General features: G+C 43.6%; 1 long non-coding RNA gene across 2 annotated transcripts in view; it reads right to left on the minus strand.

The window, feature by feature from the left end:
- The window catches only part of LOC145720627 (uncharacterized), a 177,213-nt gene that overhangs the window by 38,376 nt on the left and 116,019 nt on the right, over nucleotides 1-22,818 (minus strand). The gene's annotated exons all lie outside the window — the stretch shown is intronic.

The raw sequence follows: 22,818 nt of genomic DNA on the forward strand, positions 1-22,818 counted from the left end.
CAAGGCATTTTCTGGCTCACCAGAGTGCTCACTCACGGGCCAGGCGAGTCTCCGGTGCCCATTCTCATCCAGCCTGACAGCCAGCCAGTGACAAGTGGACATGGACCAGGTCACATCTCAGTAATGTGTTACACATCATTTTAGCACTGATCCTAGGGTCGTGGTGCTTCTCATCTGACTTTTATGATAAGAAATGTAAGATGTTGGCAGATAATAGTTTAAACTTGAACTAAACATGTCTTATTTCTTCTCTCTTAAGCTTCCAAATCAGTGGAGTACACCAAGATTGAGAATTGAGTTCTTTAAAAAAAAAAAAAAGCTACCTTTTGCAACGAGTTCCCTGAGTGAATCAGTGTTCTCAGTATTATGTAATTAGAACAAATATACATGTATATTGCCTCCTCAGCCTCATACCCTTCTGCTCCCCTCCCACACACCCTACACCCGACACGCAAAATCACCCACTCTTCCTTCATTTCAATCTTTGCTTATACATGCTGTGTCCTCCAGCGGAAGGCCCTTTCCCTCCTCACCTTCCGTGGAACCTTCCTTCTGGGCAGCCGTCCTGACCTCTCCAGGGCGAGGTAGGATGTATGTTCCCATATCTGTGTTCCCACGGAAATGCTTTCCCAGCATCCCCCTCATCGTGGCAGTTTTTTGTTTACATGTGTGAGTTCCTAGTTGGGAAGAGTGGTAGTTTATTTATATCTGTTTACCTAGCGGCTACCCGCTGCTGGCTCATAATATGTACTTAGCAACTGCATGTTGAATAAATGAATGAACAGATAAGCCATTTAAATGAGAACCTGGATTTAGTCCTTGAAGAATTTGAGCTTTTACATTTGTAAGATGTCTATGCTTGATATGCCATGGCTACCGAGCCTCCGGTACCGCTTTAACGAATTGCCTCTTTTAATCCTCCAAAACCAGCTCCATGAGGTAGGTGGAATAATTATGTTAATTTTTCAGATGAGGAAACAGAGGCACAATGAGGTGATGTAACATGCCTAAGTTCCCACAGCTAGAGAAGGGCAAAGCTACACTTGGATCCCCAAATCCAATGCCCTGTATCCCCCTCAGGATGCTCCCTCCTGCCTGTACAGAGAAAGTTGTATGCAATTGGACAGCTTGATGATGCAAAGTCGTGATGACTAGCTTCTAAAACAGATGCATTTGGGAACTGGTAAGGGATCCTCCCAGAGTGTGGCAAATTTTAAGTACTGATTCCATGTTGTCTCGGGCCATTGTCCTGCCACTGGGGCTTACTTCTCAGTGTGCCTGTCTTTGGAAAGGAAGAAGAGGAAGAAACATGAGCTTTGGGGTCACAGAATCCTCACAAAATGAGAAGACAGACTTTATCATTCACTGGCTCACTGACCTTCTCTGGATCTGTTTTATCATCCTTAAAATGAGTCCATAACCAGGGTAACATTGGTTGATCCTGGTGTTTGTAAGAATAAAATAAATATGTATGAAGAACCAAGTATATTCACTGGCTTTTTCTCTCCATGCTAATTATTTGATTCTAACGCGCTATAGGTTTTGAAAACCAAGCTTGTTAGAATTGCGCCTTAAAAATCTACGGCCATACCACCCTGAACGTGCCCGATCTCGTCTGATCTCGGAAGCTTAGCAGGGTCGGACCTGGTTAGTACTTGGATGGGAGAATCGTGCCTTAAAAAAGCATAAACAAGGTCCTGATTTGTGCCATTCTCTGCATAAAGCCCATAAGCTTTAGAACGTATCTGCTCCTGGCAGTGACCTTGGCAGCCCTGGAGTCTTTTTCACTTTCCTCCGGCTTCTCGTCCATCTTCCAGACGGACACGGTTGCGTTCCGGATAAGTGAGGGATGCCGGTAGTCAGGAGTCTCACGTGGCTCACCGCTAGGTGGCAGCACACCACACTTCCTTTATGGCCACTCTTCTACGTAAGTGGAGCTCCACTTAGGAGCCCACCCCCACTTCTCAATTTCCTCCATTGCTTTTGATGCAAATGATCGGTTGCACTTTTAGGTAATAGCAAATATTGTTTGTGTGTGTGTTTTATGCACTCATTTAGGATGACATGGAGCCTCGCCAAAGCCAAACTAAGCACATTTCATTAGACCATTTTCACTGGGAGGTTTTTTTTACACAAAATTATCTACAATTAAAAACATAGAGAAATTTTCTCAGTGTGGCACAGCTTTTTAAGAGATAGGGACAAAACCCTTATGGAAAAAGCAATTTATAATGCCAGTAATTTTCTACCTCTGTCCTGCTATTATTAAGGATAGCAGTTTTAAAAGGAACTCTTAGCTCTGGTCTCTCCGCTCAGGCTGTGGGCTCACATAATGGCCTGTCTCTAACTTGAGCCCATTGCCATGGGAGTAATTATGCGGACACTCAGAAGGACGATTTGCTACAGAAACAAAGAAGCAGTTGGGTTCAAAATGAAAAATAATCTCTATGAGCATGAGGGAAAGAAGCATGATGAAGTGGGGAGGGCCCAGAGAGCACTGTTTTATGTGGAAGAGTGCTGTGAACAAAAGTTTTGAAATAAAACATCAGAATAAGATGATAGCATGTGTGAAACAAATGAGATAATTTTCTCGATGCCCCCTTTCCCTCTCCCATATTTTTCAATCACAGTGCGTGGTTAGATGGTCCCAAATAAATAGCTCTTTACAGCCCCTGTGATATTTCCTGTACCAAGCATTCCAAGTGAATAATTTTAATTTCACAAAATCCTGGAAAAGAATCACAGACTTCACGGCCATAAACGTGACCTGGGAGTTCATCTTGTCCCATTCCTCCGTCTTCACGAAGGTTCAAACCAAAACTTTCCCAAGATCAAAATCTACACTGGAAATATCACGAAGTAATTTTTCTGAGGCCCAGGACAAAGGACAAGGCCACTGACAAAGTTCCCTCCGTGTAAAGGGTCAAGTTTTTTGTCAAGGAAGGAACACAGGATCTGGAGCTGGCAGACCCTGGTGAAAGTCTGGGTTCTGGAGTTTGCCAGCCCTGCCACTTGGACAAGTCACGTGATGCCTCTGTGCTTGGGTTGCTTCAAAAGCGGAGATTCTAATCTACGTCCAATGATCGGGTGAGAAAATGGATAGGAAAGTGCTTTGTAAACCAGGGAGTGTTATTTAAACACCACTTAATAGAGTTGTGCTCACTCAGTCCGTTCCTCCTTCAGTGAGCCAAAGAATCCAGTCCTCTACCACTCAAACCCAAACGAACGGACATCTGCAGAGCAAGGATGTACCTCTGTGTGCACAGGCATGAGCAGGCTCTGCAGCCTGGAAGGAGGTGAGAGCTGAGAAGGAAAGGGAAGCATGAAACCCAGCTTCCTCCCAAAAGGGGATCTGTGCCCTTGCCGGGGTCCAGCCTTGATCTAGGGCTACAACGGTGTCGGGGGGTGTGGCAGGGACCTGGATTTGGCTACTACCTTGCAGAGTGACTCTAGGTTACTTATTCACTTGTTTGGTTACTCATTCAAAATAAATAGTGATTAAAGACACAAGCTCTTGAGCCAGGCTGCCCAGGTTCAAATCTTGGTTCCCCCAATGACTTAAGAGGTTACTCTGAGGGGCGCCTGGGTGGCTCAGTCAGTTAAGCAGCTGCCTTCGGCTCAGGTCATGATCCCAAGGTCCTGGGATTGAGCCCCGCGTCGGGCTCCTTGCTCAGCAGAGAGCCTGCTTCTCCCTCTCCCTCTGCCTGCCTGCCACTCTCCCTGCTTGTGCTCACTCTCTCACTATCTCTCTCTCTCTGTGTCAAATAAATAAATAAAATCTTAAAAAATTAATTAATTAATTAATTAAAAATCTTTAAAAAAAAAAAAAAGAGGTTACTCTGAGATAAATACAAATACTAGCCAGTATTTATTGAGCATTCAGTCATGTTAGCACTATTCCAAATGTTTTATGCATGTATATCAACTCAGGTGATCTTCGCAACAACCCTACCAGGTTACCCTGTTATTATTCCTTATATTCCAGATGATGAAATCAGGGCCAAGGGGCTTGAGTAACTTGCCCACGGTCACTCAGCTGGTGAGTGGCAGGCTCACCCACTCATCAGGTGTGCCGAACTCCCCTTAAAGAAATGTGTCCTAAAGGAGAATCTGCCACTCAGTAAAAGACTCGGTGATAGCTATTGTTTATTGTTTATTTATTAGGTATTGTTTGTACAGCAACCACTTTGCTAGATGCACGTGCGACACGCAAGCTCCCCAACCCCACCCTATAAAGATCACAGATAATAACACCTGCTCTATTCATTCCCCACCATCGTCCTGAGGACCAGGTCAGAAAGGCATTGTGTAAAGCTCTAGGTGTGCTTTTCAAAGTGAAAAGCAACTACCATTGGAAGGCGCAGTTAGTTTTAGTTTATTCTAGCTGAATCTGACAGTGTCCTTGTAAGAGGAAAAACTTAATTCAAGAGATGCATTATAATAATCTTCTTGTTGGAATAAACATCATCTGGTGCTGTGGCGAGTGTCTAGAACTCCATTTTCCAAAATAACTGATGTGATTTTGTCATGCCTAGAGTGTCTCGTTGACTCCAGCCCTGTTGTCCTAACTCTATGCGTGTTTATTTTCCGACAGAGGAGGACACTTGAAGGCATATGAATTGTCTGTTTTCTTTTCCAGGACTGGTTGGCCCTCTATCAGAATAGCGGAGAACTAATCTTTCTAAATACCCAATCAAGATGCATTTATTGAACAGGTACTATTTGCAAAGCGCGATACTAAGGACTGTGTTTGTTGATGTTTTCCTCAATTTATGTCTATAGTTCCGGACTAATTCTGTTATAATTTTTACATTGCAAGGATCAGAGAACACACGCAACAGGGGGCTCCTTCTCCTTTTTATCTCCAAGAATGTCTCATGGAAGAAAAATGAGCCTAATGCAATTTGTGAAAATGTTAAAGAGCAACTATGGTTATTTTCGCCCAAAAGGCAAATTTCTGGGGAAGATAGAATCATAATAACATAATGTTAATCTCACTTTAACTGAAATTTCTTTTACCACCTACTCTGACCCAAGTTCCAGGATATAATATTTACCAGCTGTGTTACCTTGAGCAAGTTACTTAACCTTTCTGGACCTCAGTATATTTATCCATAAAAAGGGGGGGTGACTACTCATGAAGCACTTGGAAAGCATTTATTACTTCATTTAATCCCTTCAAAAATCGCGTGAAGTAGTTGCTGCCGTCCTCGGTTACATCTGATAAAACCGAAGTTTAGCTTCCTGAACAAAGCAGTATACCTAAGTTCTCACAGTTCCTGAACAGCAATGTGAAGACTCAAATCCACTTTCTTTCCTTCAAAATGCTGTGCTCTTTTCCCTGGGACAAAGGACCAAGCCAAAGAAGGATTGCCACTGGAGAATTCAAAAGCCTAGACTATTGGTGTCAGATTTTATTTCTATTCAACTCAATCGTCCTTATCCCAGTTATTTGGACACTCTGGCCCCAGAGTTTCTTGGTATCTGTGTTTGCAGGTCAGTACTCAGAGAACTTCTCATAAACAGTTTCAAAATACAAATGCTCCATTTCAAAGGTAAGCAAAGCCAAGTTGACTTTAACGGCAGAGAATTCCGTTCCTCCTGCTCTGTGGCAGGCTTTGTGTGTTAGAGGTCAAGTTTTCCCAGCGATAAGGGGGACTTCACTAGGAAGTTCTCAAAGCAGAAAAGCGGAGCAGGAGGGCCCCAAAGGTCATCAGTGCGGAGATGGCCTTGAGGGGAGGCCTTGATCTATGTGGGCTTGCCACCCAGAGTCGGGCATAAGCAAATACTCGCTATTTCTGCCAAAGGTTATGCGCCTAAAGGAGCAGCTGACCTCGCTGGGATAGCCTCTGACTATGGCACTTGCAGTGAAGAAAGGACACCGATGTCTAGGTAGTGAGTGAAACTGAGAAACTCCCTTAGGGGGAAGCGCAGCGCGTTGTAGTGCCTTAAAGTTTACGATAGCGTCTTCTGTTGCTACAGTATCTTCTCCTTCTCCTTCCCCTCTTCCTCCTCCTCCTCCGTTACCCATCCTCTTACAGGACAGGAGTCAGTCCTTTTAACTCAATCCATTGGACTCAAAGCCCCTTTGGTCCAATATGTTTATATTCTTTTATTTCACTAAAACCTTGCAAGGTCGGCCTTGGCACCAAGCCCTACCAGGTCCCACTCAAGGTGATGTGTGTACATTTTTCTCCCCCCCCCTTTTTATTAAGATTTTATTTATTTATTTGACAGAGAGAGAGACAGCGAGAGAGGGAACACAAGCAGGGGGAGTGGGAGAGGGTGAAAGAGGCTTCCCGCGGAGCAGGGACCCGGACTCTGGGCTTGATCCCAAGACCCTGGGATCATGACCTGAGCCAAAGGCAGACGCTTAACCAACTGAGCCACCCAGGCACCCCTTTTCTCCCCCTTTTGATACACTCACTCTTAGAAGGGGTATTTCCTTTGGGTTCCTAGTCCTTGTGCCTGTCCCTGCAAGGGGCTGTCGAAGAGCACCACTCTCCAGGCTCCAGGTAGGGAAGCTTCAAGAGACGAATCTGGGGTCATTACTTAATGAGGTTACAAAAATTATCACATCTGATGGCAAGAGACATTGACTATAAAGAAAATTAGGAAAACACTTTAAATCAGAGCACTGCCGTGTGTTTTATTTAAAAAATCATGAAGAGTCTATCCCCCAGCAGCATGAACTAGGAAATGCAGGAAAATGATGGTGTCCGCTCCAGTCACGTCCCCATCCTCCTCCCAGAGGTCCTCCTGAGGGAAAGGAGGCCAGTTTGGAGTCAGATGCACAGGGTCTGCTCCAAGCCCAGCCGGGCACGCAGGAGACCCTTCTCCTGCCTTCAGGAAGACAGGGCCAGCCTGCCCCCCGTGCTGGGCTCCCCTTGCTATTCTGCTCCTCTGAAGAGGAAGGCCACCTCACTGTTCAAGTGCTCACATGATGTCCACAGGGTCCCAGAAGCTGAGGCGAAGGCCCAGGGCTGTAGGCCTAGCGCTTCTCCTCCATGCTCAGACACTGCAGGCCATAATTCCCCGCATGACAGTGTTGTGCAAACTTGGCAGCCATTACCGTATCCACCCTCTGCCTCCTTGGCTAAACCACTGAAATTCTTAGAGCCTTCTTTACTAATCTCCATGGCTCACCTCTGAGGGCTCCACAGAAAATTCTCTCTTCCGTGGTAATTCGGGTCAGATTTGCAGAACCCAGATTCAGTGAAGGATTAAGTAGTTTTCCACACTGGCTGCCTTTTGTGCTTCAAGTCAGCCAAAAATTGCTTAATTCATCTGCTGGACTCGGACTACATAGATTGTAGCCTAAAATTCCTTAAATCATGAAAGAATCCCCAGGACCCCTCCACTTAATTCCATCCACCCTCAGCGTGAGTGCAGGGCAATATCTGCAATGAGACACAGAGAAGGATCCACTTATATAACTGGGGGGAGAGAGAGAACCTTTCATGATTGCGGCAAAGTAGAAACCGTATTATGCCATCACGGGATTTAGTATGCGAAGCTAGTGTCATTTTATAAAAAGAGCTCAGAGCTGAGAGACAGGAAGCCTGGATTCTAGTGTTGTTCCTACCACTTGAAAAGTAAAGGATTCTTAGCCTTTTTTTTTTTTTTTTTCTTTGTGGATCCCTTTGAAGACCTGCTCAGTGCTTTGGAACCTTAATCTTGTACGTACAGCATTTGAGGGAACAGATAACAGAGCTTGCCCCTCAGGGTAAGACATCCTCCTCAGCCTATTTCTGTAGGCTTTCCCGGCACTCACACCCACAGAGGCCATTAATCCTGCCTCAGGAGGGAAACTATCTAGCAGGTTATATTTTTAAGGTTCACAATGCTAATTGTCCCATATAGCCTGGAGAGTGAAAACAGAAGAGTGTTGAGAAGTTTACAGAATTGGGAGGGTAGCTCCATCTTGTCCTCGGTTTTCACAAAATGCTAAAATTATCTGCAGCTCCTCAGAGCATTATTCGCACTTCCATATGGTTTATATCCTATAGCAGTCGAGCAATTCATCAATCTGTTTACATACTGATGTTATACTTAGATTGATATTTAACTCTCCTCCAAATCGCTGCCTTGTGAAAGATTTATAAATGACTGATTTGCAGTAATAGAATAGATACTGCACTAAATGGAAAATAGTAATCATTTAGGTGTAAGTCATGGTTTCTTTTTATTTACACATACATAACCACGCATTTACACACACGCATGGAGAGCGGGCTATGTCAGAGCCCCCGACATGGGTAAGTATGCCAAATACTGAACGTTGATTTGTTATGCAACAACCAAACTTCTGGATATGAACAGCCTCATAGAAAAAATGTATATAAAGTAAATGTATAGCTATCAATATGCACACAAAAAGTGTGCGCTTAACTTACCACTTCCTTTCACTACTTGTTTTTATTTCATGGTAAATGTCACAGTGGTATTTGAAATCTGTCAGGAGACGACAACAACGTATGGAATAAATAGCGCTTTTTTTTTCTACTCTTAGAGCATCATAGGATCCGAAAGTTGGAAAAGATTTTAAAGGCTGTTTACTCTGGCCTCCAGTGTAATATAGGAAACGCCTCTTTTGCAACCTTGACAGATGGTCATACAAGCCTCTGCTTGAATACTCCTAGTGATGGGGAGCTCACTTCTGTATAGATTAAAATAATTAGGAAGATCTTCCTTATATCAAGCCAGAATTGGTTCCAGGTAATTTCCATGGCAGATCTAAAACCAAATTTGGCTTTCTGCCTCTTCAAACTAGCTCTTTCTTTTATGTGTCCTATTCTAATTAATAGAACCACTGACCAACTGCTAGAAACCAGGCCCCACATATCCCTCGTCTTCCCATTCAATTGGTTACCCAACCAACCCAGGTGAGTGTGTCTTTGTAAAATAGCCTTTTGGGTCTACTGCCTTCTGTCTGTCCTGAGGCTTTTGTCAGTCATTCCTGGATTATTGCCATAGCCAATAATGGATTACCCTCTAGTCTCACCTTTATGGTCATTCCCAAAATGGAATTAAGCCTTCCCTCCATAAAACCCTACAGTAAAGCCCTATAGCAACACTAGAGTTGATTAGTCTCTGGTTCTGCTTCCCAGTTGTATGTATATATGTATGTATGTATGTGTGTATGTCTTCGTGTTCCACCGAACACCCTACCCATTGCAAGTTCCAGACCTTTGGAACCACTTACGGTGCTAAATTCATTCCTATTATCCCTTAGCCATTGTACTCATAAAAAGTTAGATCTTGTCACTATTATTACTATTGTTATTACTATCCTTAGTATTGTTAAAGTCTCAATGCTAATTAGCGGTACTGATGAAACTCAGAGCTCAGATGATGGGATGCCTCCCAACATGGATACTAATCAACCCCACACCAGCAGTTAGGTAAATCGGCCAGTGATAGATCTAACTCTTCAGATTGTTTATAGGTTGTATTTGAAGTTCTGTTCGTAAGTTAGTTGTTCAGAACTCCAAACACATTTCCTCATTGAAATAACATTTCAGATAGGGTCAGCCCACACGGATAAGCTGAAATACTCCACAAGTGTAGAAGGGGTAACACAAGACTGTTATACACTATACTTTAGCTAAACAACAACAACAAAAAATTATTTAAATAAAAAATTATGTATTATTTAAATTTTATTTTAGCTATTTTATCCAGCTCTTCCCTGAAAATAATTGTCCTGAGATGATTATAGCACTATCAGCATTGAAATTCATCCCCACTGAAGTCTAGGTGACAGAGGCCAGATTGTTCTCTAGGGCAGTCATCTCTGGGAGCTCCCACCCTCACCCAAGGGCTTCACAGAGGCAAGCACACAGTAAACCTGTCTCCTGAGTGGAGATAAATATTTAATGGCGAGGGGTTAGAGGACCCAGGAGCCCGAGGGTGATAAGGTGGAATGGTGGGGGAGAATTGGTGAGACTCCAGGGTTAGCTGAGCTTTCTTAATGGTATGGGTGTAACTCCTCCCTAACTCCTATTTTTGATGGGTACAGAAGAGAAAGCAGGTGCTAAGCCTGAAATCCTCAGTGGGGGTTGATAATTACCCTGGTATCCTGTGCACAGTAGAGATTCCTATATAACTGCTTCAACTAAGAACCATGGTTTTCCCCCTAAATTAGCCAAAAAGAGAGTTTATTCAACCCGAATGACCCCGGAGAGTTTGTTGGTCAACAGTCTACCAACAAGCTCTATATTCTTCAGCAGGTGACCTATGCTGGGAATTGCCAAAATCCGTGGAAATATTACTTTAATCACCTAGACAACCTTAGACCCACTAAATTGATGGTTGCCATCATGTACTTATGTTCTTCCCCTGCGGCTCAGAAAAATAATGTGAGTTTTCATTTCTAGCCTACAAGCACCCTCGGTGGTAATAATAATAGCTTCTTGCTACAAGCTAGCCCCTGTTTAACTGACAGGTCTGGGCCTGACTGACTCATGAAGGAAATATACTCTCTCGTCTCCCTAGGAGTCCCCCAAATCTTGAATCTCTGATTGTTCATCTGGAACTAAACTTACATACATCTCTGAAAACCAAATGTTTAATGAAAATATATGTACATATAAAACATCTTACACCAGTGCTTAGAGCCTTACTTACAACCACCAAGAAATGGAAATAATCTCCATGCCCTCCGACTGTCGAATGAATATAGTCCATGCATTGTACTACTTCCTACAGTGTAGTCCTACCATACAGTTGTAGTAGTACTATACTACTTTACTGCTTACTACTAAGCAATAAAAAGGTACAAACTGTTAATACATGCAACAACCTGGATGGATCTCAAATGCATGATGATAAGTGAAAGAAGCCAGACCCAAAAGGCCATATACTATACGACTGCATTGGTATGACATTCTGGAAAAGGCAAAACTAGAGAGGCAGAAAACCAATCAGTGGTTGCCAGGGGCTGGAGTAAGAAGAGGTTGACCTCAAAAAGGGGCATTTTGAGAGATGATGGAACTGATCTCTATATTATTGATCATAGTGGTGGGCACACAGAGTATGTGTTTTCAAAACTCATAGAATTGTACAATAAAAAGAGTGAATTTTACAATATGTAAAGTATCCCTCAGTAAACTTGACCAAAACGAATTTTAATATAAAATATCTTGTAAAGAGAACAAACAAACAAATGGCTAAGTGAGATTTTACTACTCATAACCCTGATATATGCTCAGGTAGATGTTTTTTAATTGAGAATGGTTAAAATGAGAGCTGAGGTCAGGAGTGAGCAATATTCATCCAGCAGGGTAAGCTGATTGCTGTTCTGAAAGACCACAGAAGGCCCTTGTGGGAACAGCATTTCAAACTTGTCGCTTTCTAGAACTTATTGATAATGGAGGTTGGGATGGCAAAGGGATGGCTAGAATAAAAGCCAAGCGTAGTGGCTGAAGGTACATGGCTGTCAGTGGTCTTCCTCTAGAGCAAAGGCTGAAAGCCTGAATGATCTATTAGCAAAAATATGATGCAGTGTACCTATAGTTTCCAAGTGCCTCTGAACAGCATTTCGTTGAATCCTTCTAAGAAGTTTCCAGAATGAGGGTTATCATCCCTGTTATGTAAGTGAATAAGCAGAAGCTGGAGCATATGGCTTAGCCAGATCACAGCAAGGTAGTGGACTGTAGCGCTGGGCCCCGGGGCTTCTGATTTCCTGCTTTCTTTGTTGGTTGGTTGGTGGTGGTAGAGTGGTGGTGATGATTTAAATGGAAGTTAAGCTCTTCATCCCGAAGAGAGCCCGTCATCAGAATAAGAAGACAGACTGGTAGACGGGGCGCCTGGGTGGCTCAGTCGGTTAAGCACCCTCCTTCGGCTCAGGTCATGATCCCAGGGTCCTGGGATCGAGCCCCATGTCGGGCTCCTTGCTCAGCATGGAGTCTGCTTCTCCCTCTGCCTGCAGTTCTCTCCCTCTCTCTCTCTTTCTGACAAATAAATAAATAAAATCTTTAAAAAAAAAAAAAAAGACAGCCTGGTAGAGACAGATAGATGCTTTTCTTTCACTGCAAAGATAAAAATTAGGGTAAGTTTCTGGAAAAGAGACATAAAGTAAATATCAAAGTTTTATCCAGAATAGTCAGACTACAGCTGCATGAAAACAAGCATCCGATTTATAATTGTGTAATTCAGGGCAGCGCTCAGGAATTGTGACTACACAATTGAAAACACCCAGATATTTGGAGTTTTGAGGTGAGTTGTTTGCCATTTTCCATGTGGCGCAGGTCTCTGGGAGTGTTTGGCTCACACACCTTCTAAGGAACCCAGGAGAGGCACAGGGCAGCTGGGTTTCTGGGGGAGCATTTCAGTGTCTCACAGAGTTCTGTTGTGATTTCTGAAATCACTCGACTCCGTGTAAAAGAATGGGAAATAAATCACACCTTTCACACGTCTTCCTGGTAACATAGACCCCACTGCTACATTGCACAAGAAACACAGATCATGTAATGTTTTTCATTGGCATAGGAACAGCCTTGGAAATTTTCAAACCAGAAGGGTCAGAATGTTAGGAAGTTTGTAGCAGGGAAAATTCTTGCAGGGGCAGCTGATAAGCTAAATATCCTGACTAGACTCTCTCCTCTCTTTCTGGCACACCGCCTAACTGAAAAACAGAGTCCTGTGTGATTCGGGAACAGTCACACGAAGCGGATGGCGCCCTCACACCGCACCCCTGCTTAAAGACCTTCCGGGGTTCTGCCATGCCCATGTGGGAACGTGAGGCCCAGAAGCGTTGAACGTGGGGTTAGTGCGAAAGGAAAAGAGGGACAGGATGTGACAAGTGCGGTGTGTGCGCTGTTACAGATCACACTGCATCCCCCTCTCAGTCAGGGTGCGTGTCAGAAAGAAGAAAGAGTTCAGAGGAGGTTTCAATCCACCCCATTGCTACCTGATGCTCTGGAGATTGGATTTTTCCCCTCTCTTTTTTTGCATGTCTCAATTTTGCTCACCACCTTCTGGCAGCAGGCCCACACCTTCAGAATGAAGTGGAGAACATTGCAAAGTCCTCTCTTCCTTTGTTCCCCTTGTTTTTTCCTTTGTTCATCCAGTTGGAGGAAGAGCCCAAAGGGGATAAAAGGGAGGTGGGCAGGGAGGGGCATTCCCCAGTCAGCAGGACAGAGGAAAAGCTGAATCCCTCAAGGGCAAGTGCCTTAGATGACTCTGAATATTAATAATTATTCATGATGATACATCCCCGTGCCACCAGCAACCAACCTTGAACAGCATCTTGCCTGCAGCAAACTAGTTGGTGGAAATCTGAATTTTCAGAGAAGAGAGACCAGGAATTAATATTGCATTAGTAAAGTCTACACTTGGACGATATTCATTAAAACCTCCTTTAAATGGCCAGCTTCTTTTAGTAATACACTTTATTTATTTATGGATTTATGGATTTATTTACTTATTTATTTTTACTCTTTTCAAATTTTTATTTTCATTCCAGTTAGTTAACATACAGTGTTATATTAGTCCTCTTGATTTTATTTTATTACTTATCTATTTTTCTTTCATGAAGATAGAAGTGTTTTTATTTCTTAGTTTATTTTGCTCCTAGGGAATTCTCAACTCCAAAAGCACTGAATTTTCCATCAAGATTGTGGCCAATTTAATTTTTCCATGAAAATATATACACATGCACATACATACACTTGCCCTCAGTCTTGTCAGACTGAGAGCAATTATTTTTTTTTGTTCTATCTTCTCAGATCATGGATGCATTTAGATCTAAATTCCAAAGGTGAATAGAGAGCAAATGTACCTCAGTTCTGTGATTTCAGGCACTCTAGGGAAAGATTTAGGGTAGTAAGTGAGTAACAATTAACAGTGTTTTCCCATCTGATTGGCAGATCATATGGTGTTTGCTTTTTAGAATTAATTTAGCTTTCTAGTAAGGTTATCTTGCACACTTTCCAGGGTCCCCTGATATAAATAGACGAAGCACTAAGGAGGAAATCAAAAAACAAGTGTGCATGTGTCTGGAACATGGTGACAACTGTGTGGAGTGGAGGAAGACAAATAAATATACAAGAAAACAAGTAATAGAAAGCTGTGAGACACAGCTGGTCACTGCCACATCTTCACCAGATCAACTGGTTGGTCATAAATGGCTAAGCTGGAAATTCAGGTCAAGGTCAAGGAGTTCTAGGTGGTGGTGAAATGATGGAGGTGTTTGGCTCTCCTAACTTTTTTTTTTTTTTAATTTTTTTATTTATTTGACAGAGAGAGATACAGCGAGAGAGGGAACACAAGCAGGGGGAGTGGGAGAGGGAGAAGCAGGCTTCCCGCCGAGCAGGGAGCCCGATGCGGGGCTCGATCCCAGGACCCTGGGATCATGACCTGAGCCGAAGGCAGACGCTTAACGACTGAGCCACCCGGGCGCCCCTCTCCTAACTTATTTTTAAAAGTCGGTTCAAGTTTGGCAAATTTCTTTCAGAAGGAAATAAAAAAGAAAACCTCGCCACTATTAATCAATAATGAAAAATGGGTCCAGTTCCAAAGTTGCCTAGGGCAAGTATTTGCCAATGGCAAGCTGGGGACCATGAGTGAATATTTATCAACCTAAATAACCTTAGTTCCCTTTTTTTTTGGCAGGGAATGAAAAAAATGCTAAAACGTTCGTTTTATTTATAAATCTGATTAACAATATGTCCTTCTTGATGTAGATTCTGCTAAACCAAAGGGGAGGGAGGGTTGCCCATAACACTAAGTTTGAGCACTGGGAAGCCCCTCAGGGCTGGACAGACTGGGAAGGGAGAATGAATTCCCAAATAAAAGTAGCCATATTCCAACTAAAGGAATTCGGGGGTGGGGAGAGGGGTACCTGTCAGTAGGGCAAAGCACCGTACATACCTGCCCAACCACTAGTTTGGTGCATTATGTCTTCTTCCTTTACACATCATACACGAGCCTGGGATGGGAAGCTGAAAAAGGAGAATTATCTTTTTTTTTAAATTTAATTTTATTATGTCATGTTAATCACCATATATTACATCATTAGTTTTTGATGTAGCGATCCACGATTCATTGTTTGCGTATAACACCCAGTGCTCCATTCAATACGTGCCCTCCTTAATACCCATCACCAGGCCAACCCATCCCCCCACTCTCCTCCGCAGAATTCTCTTCTTTTTCCACATGAGTTGTCCGGGTCAGTGCCTCTTTCCCATGGCCAACTCAGTTACTAGCACGCAGACACAGCTGATCAAGTGTTTGGTAAATGACAATCTCATCCACCCACAGACAGTGAGATTGGTATTTCCAAGAGGCTTTGAGAAAGTTCTCTCGGTCCAACTGGATAAGCATCACCTGGGAACTTGGTAGACATGCAAATCATCAGGCCCCACCCACATCAGACTGATTCAGAAAGCGGGAGGGGGGGGCACTGAAGCCAGTTTTAAGAAGTCCTTCAGGTAATTCTGATGCAGACTCAAGTTTGAGGACCACCACTCCGGAGCCTGATCTCAAAAGATCAGATATGATAGGTACACCTGGTATACCTGTCACAAGCGAGAAGAAGAACGTTAGAGTGTAGTACCTGTGTTTAAAGAATTTTTAGAAAAAAAGCTAAACATAATTTTCTTTCCCAACTAATTTATATCCCCATGAGGTAGTCTGTTTTCCCATTAGGTTGAACTCAGGTCCAGAGTAACAGTTTTCTCATTCCCCAAATCTCCAGAAAAGCCCAAGGGACAACTACACCCTGAATTTGGGAAAGACACTAAAACAATTACCATTTTAATGGGAAAGGATGCCTAGCAAATATTGATCCATGGCACAACCATGCACTGGGGATGGAAATTAAGTCATCCTTCAGGATAAAAGCATCAATAGATTCTGGAAGAATGTGATCAGATGTCACCTTCTTCCTCCTCTCTTTGTTCCCGCACCCCGTCCTCACCACACCCACCCTCCCTTCCCCCTAGAAACAGAAGTCTGACCCTAGAAAAGCGCAGGTGTCCCTCCCATGCCCACCCCGTTAGATCAGGCACACCTCCGCGAGGCCTGTTGCTCTAGGCCCTCCAGGATATGCCCCATTCAGGGTTGCCCGGCAGCCTGGCTTTGTGGCCTTTAGAAATGGTGATGGATTCATTTAGAATCAGGGGCTACCGAGCTAGGAGCTCAGGTGCTGCAGAAATGGCAGGTGGTTGGAGCTGACTTGACAGCAATTAAATGTACAAATCTTTGATTAGGCTCCTGGGAATGGAGTCATTAGCAACCCAGAACGGACCAGCTTGCTTTCCACCGCCTCATTAGCTGCTCCACCGATGTTACTTTAAAAAGCCAAGGGGAGGGGGGTAAGAAAGCTCTCCAACACAGAAGGAGGAAAGTTGAGTGACAAAGGCGGGCAGGGAGGGGAAGGCGCCCTTGTAAGCATTTCTAGCTGAGCAAACAGGTGCCCTGCTTTTTTGCGGTGTGGACACGAAGGTGCATGTTTGCTGGGCTGTGAAGTAGCCCTGTGCCTGCCTGATTTATCTGCCCAAAAGGGTGGTTTTTGTTTTTTTTTTTAGTCTACTTTTTCAAAATCCTCAGTTGATTCACTCTTCCAAGCTGAAGCCTCAGTGAGCGGAAGCCCTGCTTCGGGGTGCAGAGTCCGGATTGACCAGATTTTGTGTGGAGTTGCTACAAGGCTCTGTCCGCCTTCCCCAGTGTCAGGTCTGGGGTCCATATCCACCTTTTGGGGGCTACAGACCCTCAGTGTCAAAATTCTCCCCTGCATGGTCCTGGACCCTCTCTGATCCTGGCTGAGACCTAAACTTGTGGACATCCCCGTCACCAAGAGAGCTAGAGTCTGGCTAAAACCAACCATGCAGGTTAAGTAATCTTCCCAACCGGGAGCTTTAAAACAAAAGGGAAATGTTCTCACAACCTTAATGTAAAATCCTGTGTGACCATTTACTTGATATAAGCCTAAGTCATTGTATAATTTATTATTTTTATTGTTCCCAATCTGCCCATCAAGGGATTAATAGTTACAAAACATGCTCCCCGAGCAGTTATTGATCACCTGTTATAAATCTCCTATTAATTGCTGTGGGAAACCTATGGGTGAGAGGACATTCTATCTTCGACTTTGAGATCTATTAGGAAGAAACATCATATACACCTTTCCTTATTTTTTCATTCACTCATTCAACAAACACCTGCTGTGCGCCTGTTTAATCACCGCACTTGTCAATAAAAATACAAAGGACAATAAAGCACAATTATTATAATTGCTCACTGTCTGATAAACATTTTACATGTTAAAACTCATTTAATCCTTGCAGCAACTCTATGGGGTAGCGACGATTATTATTTTCATTTTAGAGATAAGAAAACTAAAGCACAGAGAGGCTAAGTAGCTTGCCCAAGGTCACATGGCTAGTAAATAGCACAGCTGGATTGTAAACCCAGACGGTGTGGCAGCTTCACTACTATGCTATGCTCCTTCAAGTTGCTTCCAACTTAGAAAGGAAGATAAAAATCAAAAGCAACCATCTCAATACCATGTGATAAGCGCACCTGTGCAGAGCACGTAGAAAAGTACATGGTAGGTAGGGAAGGGGATTAAGTGACTGCGGAAAAGAATTCACACTGGAAATGATGTTTGATCTGGGTTCTGAATTAAAAAGAAGAAAGGCACAGCCTTTCAAGAAGTTAAAATCTAGTAAGTTACTTCACTAAATGTCATTAAGACAGTCTTTGAAACTTAGATAGCACGTATATTGGGAACCTTGAAAAGGAAGAGGTCACATCTGAATGTATTAGCAAGAACGGTTCTTTTAAGGAGACGGTACTTAAGCGAAGCCTTTAAGAGCTGGTTCAAGTTTAGGCTGGAGTCTTGGAAAGAGCAGAAAAGTCAGGAGAAGAGGAAGGGAAGGATGGGATTGGAGGAGGAAGGAGAGAGAAATATAAACGTTTCCAAGGAGGTGAGGTGAGGAGATAAGGTTGGAACAATGATTTGTCTGAGCATGAATGAGAGATTTAAATTCTAGAAATCTATGAAGGCTTTAGGAGGGAGGAGAGTGAAATAAAAATGCCTTAGAAATATCAAGAAGAGAAATCGAGAAATACCATTTAATTAATATGATTAAAAAGTATATTTTCAAGCTAAGAAACGTAAGAGATTGTTTTTATTCAGAATAACAACCCACTACCAAGAGTTTTTGTGAGGCTCAAACATGGTAACAAGAGCGATTCCTTTGTTAAAGCATAACGTGCTATACAAATACCATTTCTGCTTTTAGCAATACATTTCTATGGTCTTCAATTCAATTCTCTTCTGTCCAAAGTTAGGATGATACCCAAGCATATCTCCATGGCTAATGAATGGGAGAGACCATGTCAAGAAACTTTTTATCTTGCACCTGATGAGTGTGGAAGGCCTTTCCAAATATCCGCCAGACGAGTCAGAACGCACATGTTCAGAGCCTCTTGGCATCCCGAGGAATTGGCTGTGATAACACCCACAGTGGTGTGGGCTCTTTCTCTCGCCACATCAAGATGGTCTTGATTAAATTAAGGTAGCACCACAACCTCATTCACTATGTTCTTTATTTTTCTGTCCAACCAATTCACCTCTATTAGACCACAGCCTAGCCTCTTCTAGGGGCGTCTGGGTGGCTCAGTCGGTTAAGCATTGGACTCTTGGTTTCGGCTCAGGTCATGATCTCAGGGTCATGAGATGGAGTCCAGCATTGGGCTCCATGAATCTCTCCCCCTGCCCGCACCCCCGCACTCCACTCCACTCTCTAAATAAATAAATAAATAAATAAATAAATAAATAATCTCTTTACCTCTCTTGCTGTATTCTTATTTTGGAGGGGGACAGGGAGAGCTGGGTTCATTTTCTACTACATGTTCCAAATGCTTGTTTAAGTGACTTCCTGATCTTTCTTTTGCCATTTCTATGTAGAGCTGGATAGCCTCCCCTCAAGCAGGTCTGGGTAAATGTTCCCCCATCCCTTGCTAAAAGCACATAAACACCATGCTATCCCCCAAGTCACTGGGGAAACCTCTGATTGCAGTGGGAGGTCATCCAATGATTCTGGAGTTTCCAAAAGCTGAAGCTGATGCATAACACCAGGACAAGGACAAGGAGGCATCTGAAGTTAAATATATTGTTTTTCATGATTGTGAATTGGAACGAAAATGAAAATGGGATCTAATCTGTCAAATAATAATAAGATACACAGCATTGCTTCTGAGGTCATTTCTTTCCCTTGAGCTTCATCGGGATAAACAAGAAGACAGAAGAACTACTGTTAGCTTCTTGAGCCTGTTTTCAGGCTTGTGGCTTGCTACCACTATCTCACCAGAACCACTAGTGGCCTTGCATCCCTGCACTCTCACTCTGCCTCAGTGGCAAAACTCCAACCCTGAGTAAATACCACAACCTGCCTTTCTCTTCCTATTCCCAACCCATTAAACGAGGGAGGAAGAACACCGCCCAACAGTTAAGATGGGCGCTGCCCCAAATTCATGGTCTTTCTCAACTGAGCTTCAGGATGGAGGCTCCATCTTTCTCTTGCCTTTGCTCAGCATCCTTTTAGTAGAAATTCCACCTCTTTGCAACTCTCCGGAAAGATTTAATAACCTCCTGTACCCCTCACTTAGAGCATATGGCCTCCATTTCTCCATCTTTTAAAAAACCTGAGATTGTTACATACAAATTTTAAGCTTGCCCCACTCCCCCACAAAGAACTTCATCCACTCACCTTGCCTAGAGTCTCATAGAAGATGGAAGAGATGGTGGTTTTGTTTGCTTGTTTTGTTCCCATGCCATTCCAGACCAACCTCTTTCCTCTTGAGCTCTTCGTATCATGTCCACCCATCTCCTTTTGGACTGTGATGCATCAAATACCTTCTTCTTCTCTTGCCTTCAGAATTTCTCTGTAAATTCTTTTCTATTAGATACAAACTTTCTTCAATCTCTCCCACTAGCAAGGGGGAAAAAAATGAAGCATCCTCTAACTCTGTCTAGCTACTTTTCTTTCTTCTTTTCTCAAAACATATCTCAAAGAGTCAACATTCTGTGTCTCCACTTCCTCATCTCTCATTCCTTCCTCCCCTTCTTGCCCTCCTATTTACCAATCAGTCAGCTCCTCTCTGTCCTGCTTTGGTGGGCTTCCATGTGGCACTCAAGATAGGTGATGTCTTCCTTCTTCCTCACACTCTCTGCTCTCCTGATGTCCATCACACTGCCTTCCCTTACTTCTCCACCAACTGCTCTGATCATTCCTTCTTCACTTTATAGACTCCTTCTCCCCTTATGTTCCTTAAATACTGGTGTTTCCCTGGATTTGGTCCTTGATCCTCTTCCTCCCTCACCCTACATTCTTTCCCTGGGCAATCTCATCCACTCTCGTGGGTTCTATAACCACCATCATGCTGGCTACGTCTGAATCTGTCCTTCATCTGGGACCTTCCCATAATCTTCCCTGTTATGTAAACAATAGTCTCCTGGACCTATCAAAGCTGGCTACCCACTGATCCCTCCCACCCAAATCTTCTGAACGATCTTACCTTTGTTGTTCCTACACAAGTTCCTTTTCTATGTTCCCCATCTCAGTGGATGGATCACTATTCATCCAATCTCCCAGATTGGAAGCCCTGGGAATGTCCTCAGTTCTTTCTTCTCTTTCATCAACTCTGTCACATTTACCACAAATATACCTTTTCCTATTAATCCCTATTGTGAGGTCCCCGGGTTAGGTAAGCACTTATCATCTCTCACCTGAACTACTATAATATCACTAACAGGACTTCCTGCCTCCAGTCTTGTCCTCCTCAAATCAGTTCATGACATACAACCCTGAAGAATCTATCTAAATTGCAAATCTGGTCATGTTATTCCACACTGAAAATCCTTTAAAAAATTCCCATTGGCCTATAGAATAAAAACCAACGATAAGATTTTTTTAATCAACACCTATGTCTCTGGCCTCATTGCTCACCATGTCTTGTGTTCCACTGCATTTCCAGTAACATCGAACCACAGGTGGTTACCATCATCACAATCATCGTTGGTATTATTCAGTGAGTGTTTACCATGTACTAGACACCCTGCATGAGCTTTGTATCATGTACTCCTCACAATAACCTTATCTGATAGATGCTATTCTTTTTTCTCATTTATATATAAGGAAACTGAGTCGGAAAGAGGATATGTAATTTGCCAAAACTTGCCTAGCTCGTGACAGAGATAGAATTTCAACCCAGGTAATTGGACTCCAGCACTCACTCTCTTAATTTTATCACACATTGCATGGCTTGCCTTCTGTTCTCCCTTCTGCCTGGAATGCCCTCTCCCTCCCATCCTTGCCCTTTCCTGCCATCTTCTGCTTATCCTCAAAGACTTGGCTTAGACCTTAGCAGCTCCAGGTCACCCTCCCCGAACCCCGGGGCTGGTGCCTGCAGTGCCTGAGGTACTAGGGTGTACGCTCCCTCCCACATCCCCCTCATGCATTCAGCAGTGCCTGCACTTACATGTTTTCCTGCAAATATCTCTTAATTATGTGTCTCCCCCATCAAACTGTGTCTTATTCATCTTTACACCCTCAGTGCCTACCACGGTGCTTGACATAGCCTAGTTACTCAGTGTCTGCTGAAGGTGTTAAGTGGTAAAAGCCTGACCATCAGCAATCTCTTCCTCACTCTGAAAAATAAAGTGACATATTCAAGTGGCAGGCAGATGATGACTAATCCATTTCAGAGATCTGTGATTTGAAGGATTCTTCTCCGCAGCCAAGAGCACTGCCGTCCTGAACCATTCATGACGACACCTTCCCTAGCCAGCCTAAACCTCTGCCCTGCAAGTAACTATTGGAAGACTGAGTCAAAAGCCATGGAGAGAGGTCACATGGCCAGTGGGAGGCTCAATATACTTGCCTATTTTACATGAAGTTCATAATTTTATACTACAGTAAATTCCCCAGCCCGCATGGCAGCCCTTCACATTGATCTCCCTCCATAGCTTTACATCCAACCACTCACCCCTTAGGACTCCCTTGGCAACTCTTGCCATGCCTCTGGCCTTTCAGCCTCCATATTCTTTCTCCTGCCTGCCTTCTCTGCCCTTGCAATTCCTGCCAATGCTTCAAAAGCAGCTCAAATGGCACTTTTTGTCTACAGCCTTCTCTGTCCCTCTGGCCAGAAGTGACCTTCCAACAGTTATTCCCTACATTAACCATTTGGAGAATAATCATATACCAAAATTAATGCATGCAACATCCTTCTTCTTGGCCCAAACAGATCTCTGAAACAGTTGTCTATCACTCCTGTTTTGGTATAGTTGTGTCTTCTCCAGGGAAAATGTAAGTTCTTTGAGAGCAGAAACATGTTTGACATGTTTCTTCCCCGGTGCTCAATTAATAGGGACTGATGGTTTATCTTCTCTTTAAATCCTTGGTTCTTCCCAGCCTTTCCATGACAACTGTCTCCCTCTCATTCCAGACTCAAGCAGGGGACTTCTTTTAATTTCTCATTTGCCCTAGATCCAGGCTGTCACCAATCCACCTGATCCTTCCCCAGTGACACCTGACTGATCGACTTCTCTGTCTGTAGCTCTGCAGCCCCGGCCCAGCCCAGCCCCGTGATCCCGTGCTACACGGAGGACCAAACAGGAGCCCCCAAGCCCCTCCTCCTCTACCTTCTCCAGCTCTCCAAAACCACCTGTGCTACGCTGTGCGGCTACTGGTTAAGCAAACCCGCAAATCTCGCGTTCCTTGCGTACTTTTAATAGCACTACAAAGGGGAGGAGCTAACGGACAACATATTTACAGAATGCCTATGACTCTGAGATAATTGGAAAAC

The sequence above is a fragment of the Leptonychotes weddellii genome, chromosome 3, assembly GCF_054177405.1.
Source record: "Leptonychotes weddellii isolate Sample4059 chromosome 3, ASM5417740v2, whole genome shotgun sequence".
NCBI lineage: Eukaryota > Metazoa > Chordata > Mammalia > Carnivora > Phocidae > Leptonychotes > Leptonychotes weddellii.